The following is a 14,089-nucleotide window of genomic DNA, read 5'->3' on the forward strand; positions in this document are numbered from 1 at the left end:
GTGGGAAGATCTGGTTGTTTGGAAGGGAGACTCTCTCTTTGCCTCCTTGTAGTTTGAGGCTAATTGTTTGAGTCAGGGTGGGAGTGTGGTGACGGAGGGCATCTGTGTCCCGGCAGCCAGGCCTTCGGTAACTGAGCTGGCGAGGGGGGAGAATGGACCCACTTCAGGGCCACACAGCCGGCCCAAACAGCACCTATTTTCTTGGCCAAACTGTCAGCCAGAACAACTTCATTGTGCCCAAATTGGAGTTGAAGCGAGGGGGTAGAGAGGGTGGAGAGCTGGGGGAGGGAGTGGGGGAAGAAAGGGGTCTGTGGGAACTTGGGGGACTGGAAAAGGGGGTGTCCCGGAGAAAGCGGAGTTTCTGAGTGGGGAAGAATAGAATAGAGTAGTGTGAGCTCATTTAGGAGGAGAATTCCCATAGAGTCTACATGAGCGGCGGCCGGCCTGGAGTGAGGCAGCCGATGGGATGTAAATTTATTCAAATAGATTCTTGGGAGGGAAAAAAGGGTTGCAGTTTTTTTCTTGTTCCTGTATTGTCAGTATATTCCCCATATTGTGCCGTGTTGTAGCCAACGTTAGTAGGACTTTCAAGCGTGTTAACCCTTTCAAGGCTGCTGGCCTGGACGGCATACCAAGCCGCATCCTCAGTGAGTGTTCAGACCAGCTGGCTTGAGTGTTTTACGGACATATTCAGCCTGTCCCTGTATTCCAGTCTGTTGTTCCCACCTGCTGCAAGATGTCCAACATTGTCCCTATATCCAAGCAAGTGAAGGTAACTGAACTAAATTACTGTCGCCCCATAGCACTCACCTCTGTCATTGTGAAGTGCTTCGAGAGGCTAGTCAAGAACCATATCACCTCCACCTTGCCCGATACCTTAGACCCACTAGAATTTGCATACTGCCCCAACAGATCCATGGATGACGCAATCGCCGTTGCACTGTACACTGCCCTATCCCAACTGGACAAGAGGAATACCAATGTGAGAATGCTGTTAATCGACTACAACTATGCTTTCAGCACCATAGTGCCCTCCAAGCTTGTCACTAAGCTTAGGGCCCTGGGTCTGAACTCCTCCATGTGCAACCCTTGACTTCCTGACAGCCCGACTCCAGGTGGTGATGGTAGGCAACAACACCTCTGCCACGCTGATCCCGAACAGGGGCCCCCCCAGAGGTGTGTGCTCAGCCCCACTGTACTCCGTGTTCACCCACGACTGTGTGGCTATGCATGACTACAACTCAATCATCAAGTTTGCTGATGACACGACAGTGGTAAGCCCGATGAACAACAACAACAAGCCTATAGGGAGGAGGTTAAAGCCGTGGAGGAGTGGTGCCAGGAAAATAACCTCTCCCTCAAAGTACAATAAAAACTAGGAGCTGATCGTGGACTACAGGAGACAGCAGAGAGAGCACTCCCCTGTCGACATAGGGTCAAAACCTTCAAGTTCCTTGGCATGCACATTACTGAGGACTTGAAATGGTCTCACCACACCGGCACCTCAGGCGGCTAAAGAAATTTGGCATGGCCCCTATAAGACCCTACATATGCACCCATTGACTTTTTCCACATTTGTTACATTACACCCGTATTCTAAAATTGATTGAATTACATATATATTTACATAAGTACATAAGTATTCAGACCCTTTGCTATGAGACTTGAAATTGAGCTCAGGTACATCCTGTTTCCATTGATCATCCTTGAGATGTTTCTACAACTTGATTGGAGTCTACCTGTGGTATAATCAATTCATTGGAAATTATTTGGAAAGGCATTTACCTGTCTATGAAAGGTCCCACAGTTGACAGTGCAAGTCAGAGCAAAAACCAAGCCATGAGGTCGAAATAATTGTCCGTAGAGAGACAGGATTATGTCCAGGCACAGACCTGGGGAAGGGTACCAAAACAATTCTACAGCATTGAAGGTCCCCGAGAACACAATGGCCTCCATCATTCTTTAATGGAAGCTCTTCCTAGAGCTGGCTGCATGGCCAAACTGTGCAATCGGGGAAGAAGGGCCTTGGTCAGGGAGGTGACCAAGAACCCGATGGTCACTCTGACAGAGGTCTAGAGTTCCTCTGTGGAGATGGGAGAACCTTTCAGATGGACAACCAACTCTGCAGCACTCCACCAATCAGGACTTCATGGTAGAGTGGCCAGACGGAAGCCACTCCTCAGTAAAAGTCACATGACAGCCCGCTTGGAGGCTGCTGAGGGGAGGACGGCTAATAACAATGGCTGGAATGGAGTGAATGGAATGTTATCAAACACATGAAAACCATGTATTTTATATAATTCCATTCATCCCATTCCAGCCATTATTATGAGCCATCGTCCCCTCAGCGGCCTCCACTGCCACACACACACACACACACACACACACACACACACACACACACACACACACACACACACACACACACACACACACACACACACACACACACACACACACACACACACACACACACACACACACACACACACACACACACACACACACACACACACACACACACATCCTAGCTCTTCCTGCTTTAGGAATTGTTGTCAGAATCCTGGTGGCTAACTCATACAGTCACGACTGTTTTAGACATCTAATCTATTTGTCCATTTCTCACTATTTCAAAAATCCCTCTCCTCACTACCTCACTACCTCTCCTCACTACATCACTACCTTTAGCCACTGTGAAGGAGGAAGTAACTTTACTCAGTCACCCCGAGTTTGGGCAGATGTAAAATGCCTGTGTGCGCGTGGTAGCGCGTATGTGTGTGGTGTTCTTATATATGTGTGTGTGTGTGTGTGTGTGTGTGTGTGTGTGTGTGTGTGTGTGTGTGTGTGTGTGTGTGTGTGTGTGTGTGTGTGTGTGTGTGTGTGTGTGTGTGTGTGTGTGTGTGTGTGTGTGTGTGTGTGTGTGTGTGTGTGTGTGTGTGTGAGATCCGGAGCTAGCCCCACAGCTCTCAGGGACTCAACAAAAGGCCTTCTCTATCCATTGTATGAGCAGTGTTTTTCCCAGGAGAGCATGGGCTCAGTGTGAGAGGGCCCGGATCGCTTTCTCCTGACATGGATGTTTATTCGCTCTGTGGTCCAGCAGGCTGCCTGCCCGCTCAAAAGGACTCCCCTTACCGTTTTGACGTCTATGACACATTTTGGGAATAGAGAGAATGGGGAGAAGAAGAAAGAGAGAGAAAAAGCAGCTCTCTGTTATCGTCTGTGTTGTTGAACAACTGTTTGCGATGGGATATGAGTGGACATTTTGTTTGCCCCTTGTCTTAACATCATCAAGTTCATTGTCAAAGTTTTGATGATTTTAGATCCACCTAAAAGGTCAGACCAGGTTTCTCTAACTTCCCTGACAACCTTCTCTAATACCTTACAGTGTATAATTATTTCATTTGCCAAGTGCTTCTGAGGGTTAGGTGTTTGTTGTCTTTTGTAGGGCAGTTTTTAATCCGATGTTCTGTTGTGGACAGAGAGGCTTATAGGGCCTGGTGTAGTTGGCTAACATGTTGAATGCCAGGGCACACTGAGCATGTCAATGTGAAGACAAGTATATTATCCCCAATAACAAACCAATCAGAACCCTATCAAAATTGATACCCAATATCACATACACTCTTAGAAAAAAAGGTGCTATCCAGAACCTAAATGGGTTTGTCAGCTGTCCCCGTAGCGGATCCCTTTGAAGAACCCTTTTGGGTTCCATGTAAAACCATTTCCACAGACAGTTCTACATGGAAACCAAAAGGGTTCTAACTGGAACAAAAAAGTGTTTTACCTGGAACTAAAAATAGTTTTCCTATGGGGACAGCCAAAGAACCCTTTTGGAAGCCTTTTTTATAAGAGTGCACCATCAGAGAGTTTTAGTAACCATGCATACACTGAAAAGCACACTCATCTAAGCATACTCATCCAATTTTCACAAATTTGAGAATATTGAATACTTTGTGTAGACATTAATTAATCTGTCCCCTCTTCAAAAGTTCATCATATTGGCATCTTCAGCTATCTGAGGGCTTTAACTAAGTTTCTCTCGTGTTTTCTGAGGGTCCAGGGTGAGAGTGAGGCTCTAGCCATATTTCACTGGCTGGAGAGGCAGACAGCTCAAAACAAACACGTCTCACTGATACCATATAATCTGTGAAACACCATTATCGTCTAAAATATCTCCACACAGGCCCCCACCCCACCCCACCCCACTCTCTCCACCCTTTGAGCAAATAATACAGAAAAAGGAACTTGTGGAAAAAGCTGCTGTGTTGAGACAGAAGGTGAATGGAGGCCATTGTTGTCGTGTAACCAGACTCTGCAGCAGGTTGTTTGATTCGGTTTCGGGCCTGAAAAGGCTTTTTTTAAACTGTCACATCAGCTGAGAGGGTCAGGGAACAGGACTCTATCCCCACCTGTCTCACTCTCCCCTGCCGGATCTCTGTCTGTCTGTCTGTCTGTCTGTCTGTCTGTCTGTCTGTCTGTCTGTCTGTCTGTCTGTCTGTCTGTCTGTCTGTCTGTCTGTCTGTCTGTCTGTCTGTCTGTCTGTCTGTCTGTCTGTCTGTCTGTCTGTCTGTCTGCCTGTCTCACACAATCTCACTCTCCCTCTGTCTTTATCTGTCTCTCTCTATGTCTCTCTCTGTCTGTCTCTGTCCCTATCTGTCTCTCTCTATGTCTCTCAATGTTTCTCTCTGTCCCTATCTGTCTCTCTCTATGTCTCTCTATGTCTCTCTCTGTCCCTATCTTTCTCTCTCTATGTCCTTATCTGTCTCTCTCTATGTCTCTCTCTGTCTCTCTCTGTCCCTATCTTTTTTTATTTATTCTTTATTTTATTTCACCTTTATTTAACCAGGTAGGCTAGTTGAGAACAAGTTCTCATTTACAACTGCGACCTGGCCAAGAATAAAGCAAAGCAGTTCGACACATACAACAACACAGAGTTACACATGGAATAAACAAAACATACAGTCAATAATACAGTTGAAGAAAATCTATATACAGTGTGTGCAAATAAGGTAAGAAAAGGGAGGTAAGGCAATAAATAGGCGATGGTGGCGAAGTAATTACAATATACCAATTAAACACTGGAGTGATTGATGTGCAGAAGATGAATGTGCAAGTAGTGATAATCAAATCAAATCAAAGTTTATTTGTCACGTGTGCTGAATACAGCAGGTGTAGACCTTACAGTGAAATGCTTACTTACAGGCACTAACCAATAGTGCAAAGAAGGTGTTAGGTGAACAATCCCCATATTGTTATTTTTATTTGTTTTTGCTCTTTGGCATCCCAGTATCTCTACTTGCACATCATCATCTGCACATCTATCACTCCAGTGTTAATGCTAAATTGTAATTATTTCGCCATTATGGCCTATTTATTGCCTTACCTCCCTAATTTTCCTAAATTTGCACACACTGTACATAGATTTTTCTATTGTGTTATTGACTGTATGTTTGTTTACTCCATGTGTAACTCTGTGTTGTTGTTTGTGTCGCACAGCTTTACTTTATCTTGGCCAGGTCTCCGTTGTAAATGAGAACTTGTTCTCAACTGGCCTACCTGGTTAAATAAAGGTGAAATAACAAAAAACATATGTAAAAAAAAAAAATAGTATTGCATACCCTACAATATCTTTACTGTTTTGACGTAGAATGGCCCATCGAGGCCATGCTTAGTGCTCCAGTATTGTATTGCCCATTTGCAATTTTTTTGGTGCTCAGCATGGACAATAAGCATGCAAATATCACAGTTCCATTATGCAAGCTTTCTTTGTCTGGCAGCTGTATTCTCTTGGAGCTACAGAGGGGGAGGCACTGTGAGAGTTGTGTGTGCACCCATCTGTGCACCCAACCTTTTCAGACGTGAGAAACTGTACATGCATTTGCATAAGAATAATTGACACTTCAAATTAGCCTTCCAATAACAGAGGATTATTTTTCCTGAGCATACGTGCAAGAAGAGAGCGCTGCCATATTGTAAAACATATTAAAGGGAGGGCTAAAGAGAGGAGGAGGGAATGTATCATAAAATATTAACCACTTCACTTCTTCTCTTTGCAAGTCAGGATTTAATGCAGAATATTTTCTATGTTGTAATACTGTATGCATCTATGATGATGTACATACACTCATGGTCCTGGATGCTGGTTATTTCAGCAGCTGTACTAAAGACTTGAGTGTGAACAAGAATTAACACAACTCTGTTCCCCTCAATAGAAAAGTGCACAGCTCGTAGGGAACAAGTGTTGTTAAGCAAAGAGGGATTAGATGGTTCAAATACATTAAAGCATTAAAGCAAGTGCACTGTTAATTAATAGTGGCTTATAAAAATTATCACTTCAGGATGAACCACAAGCTAAATCATGGGCTTCAGGCAACCACACACACACAAATACACACAAGCAGAGTACATTTTATTGTCTCATTCAGCTCATTCAAGGCTATATCCCCAGAGATAAATCTGTTCAGGTTTGTTGGTGTGTTGTTGTATTGCGTTACTCCTGGTTCAGCCATGTGTCTGTGTCTCCTGTACCTCCTACTCTGCCATGAATTCATTATCACTCCTCTGAAAGGCAGACAGGACCCTGGTATGGGGTTGGGATAGCTGCTGTTTAGTCTCAGGCCTAGCCAGCCAAAAAGGGGAGTAAGAGCCGTATAGATGGGGGGGGGGGGGATATGTGGTAGGTGAAGGGGGAAAGGGAGAGGGTGGGTGTTGGCGGGGGGGGGGGGGGGGTGGATATGGAAGGGGGACAATCTTGGCGCCGGCCCCACTGAAGCGCTCAGCATCACTCCGCTCATGGCGGATGTGTCTGGTGGTATCCATGACAACCCTTCAGCATGCCAGGGAGATACCACGGCGACATGGCCAAGGGCAGAGGGGGAAAGCGGAGGGAGAGGGGGGAAGCATGAAGATCCATTAAGAACCACATATCTCTGTGACATTAATATTCACTAACACAGACTGAAGCCAGTTAGCTGCAGACAGACAGATATCAATTACACTCACCTTTCATCTGCCACAATGCTCTTTGAATCATCAGCTCAACATGTTTGGTCCAATTTATTCTCAACTCACCCAGAATGTTACTACAACACCATCTATGTTTAGCTCCTATTTTGAGATGAATGCGTCTTATGGTGGTGTGTGAGTGTGCGCATTTGTGTGTGTGTGTGTATGTGTGTGTGTGTGTGTGTGTGTGTGTGTGTGTGTGTGTGTGTGTGTGTGTGTGTGTGTGTGTGTGTGTGTGTGTGTGTGTGTGTGTGTGTGTGTGTGTGTGTGTGTGTGTGTGTGTGTGTGTGTGTGTGTGTGTGTGTGTGTGGGTGAGTATGGGATGAGGGGTACATGTACTATATGTGTTAATTTGTGTTTAGGGGTTTTATGGTTGCTGATAATGGCTTTCTCAGCAAAACTTTGTGACTGCACAAACAACATCATTTACTTGGGCTCCCGAGTGGTGCAGCGGTCTAAGACACTGCATCTCAGTGCTTGACGCGTCATAACACACACCCAGGTTTGATTTCAGGCATTATCACAACCGGCCGTGATTGGGAGTCCCATAGGGCGGTGCACAATTGCCCAGCATCGTCCGGATTTGGCCGGTGTAGGCCGTCATTGTAAATAAGAATTTGTTCTTAACTGACTTGCCTAGTTAAATAAAGGTTAAAGAAAAGAGAAAAAAATATTCTCAGCTAGACACACTCAGTCAGGTCAAAGAGTACACTCCCATTCACTCAGAGCACATGTAAGGGGAGGTGAAGACTTATGGGTGACCAACTTACAGTGCCTCCAGAAACTATTCAGACCCCTTGAATTTTTCCCATAAATCTACACACAATACCACATAATGACAAAGCAAAAACAGGTTTTTAGAAATGTTGGCAAAAAAAAGTATTCAGACCCTTTACTCAGTACTTTGTTGAAGCACCTTTGGCAGCTTTGAGTCTTCTTGGTTATGACACTACATGCTTGGCACACCTGTATTTGGGGAGTTTCTCCCATTCTTCTCTGCAGATTCTCTCAAGCTCAGTCAGGTTGGATGGGGATTGTTGCTTCACAGCTATTTTCAGGTCTCTCCAGAGATGTTCGATCGGGTTCAAGTCCGGGCTCTGGCTGGGCTACACAAGGACATTCAGAGACTTGTCCCAAAGCCACTCCTGCGATGTCTTGGCGTTGTGCTTAGGGTCGTTGTCCAGTTGGAAGGTGAACCCTCACCCCAATATGAGGTCCCGAGCACTCTGGAGCAGGTTTTCATCAAGGATCTCTCTGTACTTTGCTCCGTTCATATTTCCCTCGATCCTGACTAGTCTCCCAGTCCCTTCCGCTGAAAAACATCCCCACAGCATGATGCTGCCACCACCATGCTTCACCGTAGGGATGGTGCTAGGTTTCCTCCAGATGTGAAGCATGGCCAGACCTCAATCTTGGTTTCATAAGAGCACAGAATCTTGTTTCTCATGGTCAGAGTCCTTTAGGTGCCTCTTGGCAAACTCCAAGCAGGCTGTCATGTGCCTTTTACTGAGGAGTGGCTTCCGTCTGGCCACTCTACCATAAAGGGCTGATTTGTGGAGTGCTGCAGAGATGGTTGTCCTTCTGGATGTTTCTCCCATATCCACAGAGGAACTCTGGAGCTCTGTCAGAATGACCATCGGGTTCTTGGTCAACTCCCTTCTCCACCGATTGCACAGTTTGGCAATGCGGCCAGCTCTAGGAAGAGTCTTGGTGGTTCCAAACGTCTTCCATTTAAGAATGATGGAGGCCACTGTGTTCTTGGGTATCTTTAATGCTGCAAAACATTTCTGGTACCTTTCCCAGGACTGTGCCTCAACACAATCCTGTCTCTGAGCTCTACGGACAATTCCTTCGACATCTTGGCTTGGTTTCTTCTCTGACATGCACTGTTAACTGTGGGACCTTATATAGACAGGTGTGTGCCTTTCCAAATCATGTCCAATCAATTGAATTTACCACAGTAAAGTTGTAGAACCATCCCAAGGATGATCAATGTAAACAGGATGCACCTGAGCTCAATGTCAAGTCTCATAGCAAAAGGTCTGAATACTCATATAAAGGTATTTCTGTTTTTATATTTAATAAATTCACAACAATTTCTAAAAACCTGTTTTCATTTTGTCATTATGGGGTGTTGTGTGTAGATTGATGAGGAAAATGTTTTATTTAATGCATTTTAGAATGAGGCTGTAAAGTAACAAATATGGAAAAAGTCATACTTTCCGAATGCACTGTATGTATTTTTCTCTCCACACACACACACACACACACACACACACACACACACACACACACACACACACACACACACACACACACACACACACACACACACACACACACACACACACACACACACACACACACACACACACACACACACACACACACACACACACAGAATCCCATCTGGGACTGCATGGCCTCACACAGATAATGATGCTCTGATGAGTTCACCCTCATAATGATGCTCTGATGAGTTCACTCGTGCTAGTGAGTGTGTGTGTTTGCACGTGAGTGTGTTATGCCACAAATACAATCTTGCACACACACATACACACATACACACACATTCTCAGATCCTCAGGGGGGATATTTTAAACCAAGCACCCTGTGCATTTGCTGAGGGGTTAAAGGGGTGAACAGAAAACCAAGTAAATAATTCAGACTTTCTGAAACTCTTTAGATGTACCTCTAACTGGTGGGGAAGAGGGGGAGGGGAGGTACAGTTATGTCGTGATGCCACAATAGTCAGATTTAAGTCATGACTCTACTGTCAAATGCTTCTACAAGAGGCACAAACAATACCAGAAAAATAGGTAAAAAATCCCAAAGTCACATCAAGGGAAGTCAAGTCTGTGTCACTTCGGTGTGCTCATGAAACATACATCCCCTGTATTCTCAGTGAGAAACACTTCTAACGTCCCATTGTGTTATTCTGTTTCAGGTGAGAGAGGAGTCATCAGGAGCCAGACAGAGAGAACCAGGATAACGGCTGACGTGTCCATGTGTTAAGGATGGCCCACAGATCGCAGAGGTGAACGAGAGATCTGTCATTTCCCATTGGGGTGTTTTTGTGTTCTCGTTAGCTGGGCAATATCTCAAGAACCTCTCATCATGGATCAAAGAATCGTTACCTCAACCAATTCATAGTCTGAAAGAAATGTTGGCCCCAGATGTCCCTAAGACATTATGAGTGACATTGCATCTGTCAAACGTTGATTGAATGAGACAAAGAGAAACGCTGTGCAAATGAAATGGTCTGACCCACATTCTGTGGTGCTATCCATTTCTCTGAAGACACTGAAAGGCCATTTATACAGGTAAACCTTGGATGGTCCCTGAGGTAAAATACTTTTTCACAGTGAAGGAGGCTATACATTATTTACTGCTCTGACTCGTAGACACTGAGGGAGATAATGCACATGCACGCAATGCAATGTTTCAAGCATAAAAATCATAGAGCCTCCTCTGGTGGAAAACCTTTCGTTGTGCGTTTTGATAATGTCTGTTTCCATCCAACCTGACAGGTGCAGAAGTATATGTCTCCTTAAGGTTTTCATAGCCCTAGGTGGTGTGTGTGTGTATGAGTGTCCGTGTGGTGCATGTGGCTCATGTTCCTGACTGTGTATGTCCTCTGTCTGTCATTATCGGTATGGCTTCATACGGTTCCCTTCTCTGTGGCTCAACATCAGTCTCTGCTCTAGCAGTGGTTGATACTTTCCCATAGAGAACAGTGCAGTCCTGTGGGAGTAGGTGGTGGTGAGGACTCGTCTACACCAGAGTCTGACTTGGGGCAACTGGAGACCCACTTTCTGCCAGTGTCAGTCTCCAGAGAGTATCCTAGCTTTAACATAGAATCTTATTTTGGGTTTTTTGTGGAGCAGGGGAAACATCCAAGATGTTGAGATTTTCCGATTTCCCCCCAGAAATGCCATTGTTCTGGAAAGCAATGTAGTCATCTATTTCTGTCGGCATGGTATTCAAATTCTGTTACTGTAGGATTGAGTGGTTTGAGTAAAGGAAAGCCGCTTGACCAACAGCTATTCATTTCTTATTGAATTATTGTATCATGTTCTACTGACATTTCTGTACGGGTTTACACTGCAAAATCTGGCCAAAAGATTGTGTAATCTACTGGTCCTTGCTTTTAAATCCTTCTGGAGGGCAAAGGTTCTGCTTAAATGGATACATTCCAGGAAAATGAACAAAGCTGTGTGTGTGTGTGTGTGTGTGTGTGTGTGTGTGTGTGTGTGTGTGTGTGTGTGTGTGTGTGTGTGTGTGTGTGTGTGTGTGTGTGTGTGTGTGTGTGTGTGTGTGTGTGTGTGTGTGTGTGTGTGTGTGTGTGTGTGTCATGAGGAGTCCTTTCTATTGTTGAAGCACCTTTGGAATAATGATAGAGGAGGAGGATGTAGGGAGGCAACTCAGATCAGCTGCCACAAACAGCCAGGCAGGGGGGGATGGAGGGAGGGAGAGAGGGAGGGAAGTAGGCAGGGAGGGAGACAAGGAGGTAGACAAGGAGGGAGGGAGCGAGGGAGAGAGAGAGGCCGGGAGGGAGGGAGGGTGGGAGGAAGGGAGGGAGGCACGGAGGGAGGGAGGAAGACCAGGAGGGAGGGAGGGAGAGCAGGCATGGAGTGCCCTTGTGCAAGCAAGGAGGTGTGCCCTTTGATCTCAACTCTGTTCTTCTATTGGTTTGGGTTTTGTTGTTGGAAGCATGGAGAGATGTATAGATGAATGCAGTGGGGCCCCATCCACTGAAAGCTAGTTGTGTTTTAGCAACTATATATTTCAGTGCACTTCAAATCCCTGTGCAAACTAAAGTACCTTGTAATCAGTGTGGGGAAGCTGCTCTGAAAATGTAGTTTACAAAGCTACCAATCACCTCACACTGGAATAACTTAAGCTACACTAAAGCTACCCTTAATAAAAATGTAGTTTACTGAACTAAGTTAGTTAAAAAAAATTAGGTTACTACATCCAACCCAATTACTGAAAAAATATCATATGTAAATCTGAAATGCCATACCATTTACTACAAATTGCAAAAACAGATCGCTTTGGGGTCATACGTTAACAGAATGTGTAATGTGGCAGGTTTGATGCGGAAAAAATTAAAATAAAGGAAATAAAGGAAATCCTTGCCTACCTTACCATACATATTTTAGTTTTTGTGTAGTTCCAGTAGTTAGCTATACCCTACCTCACCATATATATTTTAGTTTTTGTGTAGTTCCAGTAGTTAGCTATACCCTACCTCACCATATATATTTTAGTTTTTGTGTAGTTCCAGTAGTTCGCTATACCCTACCTCACCATATATATTTTAGTTTTTGTGTAGTTCCAGTAGTTGCATAGACTCACTCTGTGAATGACTACCTCAGCTTTGTACCCCACACATACAATTTTCTGCAAGGTCTCTCAGTTGAGCAGTGAATTATCAAACACATATTCAACCACAAAGACTAGGGATGTTTTCCAAAGCCTCGCAAAGAAGGGGACCTATTGGTATATGAGTAAAAACATATATATTTTTAAACAGACATTGATAGCTTTGAGCATGGTGAAGTTATTAATTACACTTTGGATACACCCAGTCACTACAAAGATACAGGCATCCTTCCTAACTCAGTTGGCGGAGAGGAAGGATGTCACCGTGAGGCCAATGGTGACTTTAAAAGAGTTTCAGAGTTTAATGGATGAAAAGAAAGGATGCAAATAAATGGAATAGAGCTAAGCACAGGCAAAGTCCTAGATGCAAACCTGGTTCAGTCTGCTTTCCAACGGACACTGGGAGACAAATTCACCATTCAGCAGGACAATAACCTAAAACACAAGGCCAAATATACACTGGAATTTCTTCCAGACGACATGAATTGAGTGGCCTAGTTACAGTTTTGACTTAAATTGGCTTCAAGATCTATGGCAAGTCTTGAAAATGGCTGTCTTGCAATGATCAACACCCAACTTGACAGAGCTTGAAGAATTTTTAAAAGAATAATGTGGAAATATTGTACAGTCCAGGTTTGCAAAGCTCTTCGAGAGTTACTCAGGAAGACTCACATCTGTAATCGTTGCCAAAGGGATTCTAACTCAGGGGTGTGAATGCACTCAATTTCAGTGACATGTAAATGACTGACTTGTTTTATCTGGCTGGCTCACTGGTCTTATATGGCCGGCCGACCACTTTTATTTGGCCAACTGGTCCTATCCTGCTGGCCGACTGGTCCTATCTGGATGGTCGGCCGACTGCTCTTATTTGTCCGACCAGCCAACTTGTCCTATCTGGCCGGCCTGCCTACTTGTCCTATCTGTCCGATTGGCCGACTTGTCCTAACTGGCTGGTCGGCTGAATGGTCCTATCTGGCCGACCTACTGGTCTTATTTGGAGGGCCGGCCAGCCAACTGGCCCTATCTGGCCAACTGGTACTAACTGGCCAGATGGGACCAGCTGGCCGGCCAGAAAGGGGAAGTCGGCTGACCAGCCAAATAAAGAGCAGTTGGGTGACTGGCCCTATCTGGCCAACTGGTACTAACTGGCCAGATGGGACCAGCTGGCCGGCCAGAAAGAGGAAGTCGGCTGACCAGCCAAATAAAGAGCAGTTGGGTGACTGGTCGTAACTGGCCAACTTGTTCTATCTGGCCGGCAGACTGCTCTTATTTGGCCAACTGGCTACCTTGTCCAAACTGGCCAGCCGACCGACTGGTCCTATCCTATCTGGCCGGCCAGGTGACTTATGCTTTCTGGCATATGGCATATGGCAGGCCAACTGGTCCTATCTGGCCGAGTGGTCCTAACTGACCGTTCCTAACTGGCCGGCCGGCTAATTGGTCCTATCTGGAGGGCTGGCCGACTGGTCTCATCTGGAGGGCCGGCTGGCCAACTGGTCCTATCTGGCCTACTGGTCCGAACTGGAAAGATAGGACTGGCCAACTAAAAGACTTGTCCTATCTGTCCGACTGGTCTTATCTGGCCTGCCTACTTATCCTATCTGTCCGACTGGTCCTATCTCGCCAGCTGGCAGACTACTCCTGTCTGGTCAGCCAACTATCTGGCCATCCGGCCGACTGGTACTATCTCGCCAGC

The 14,089-nt window shown here is 45.3% G+C and overlaps 1 long non-coding RNA gene across 3 annotated transcripts in view; it reads left to right on the forward strand.

Moving 5' to 3' along the window:
* Nucleotides 1–14,089, forward strand: part of LOC139577157 (uncharacterized) — a 71,635-nt gene that overhangs the window by 52,666 nt on the left and 4,880 nt on the right. For all 3 annotated transcript variants that reach the window (XR_011675222.1, XR_011675224.1, XR_011675223.1), the window contains exon 3: nt 9,953–10,042. This is a non-coding gene — a long non-coding RNA (uncharacterized lncRNA). The remainder of the gene's footprint in view (nt 1–9,952; nt 10,043–14,089) is intronic.

The sequence above is a fragment of the Salvelinus alpinus genome, chromosome 5, assembly GCF_045679555.1.
Source record: "Salvelinus alpinus chromosome 5, SLU_Salpinus.1, whole genome shotgun sequence".
Taxonomy (NCBI): domain Eukaryota; kingdom Metazoa; phylum Chordata; class Actinopteri; order Salmoniformes; family Salmonidae; genus Salvelinus; species Salvelinus alpinus.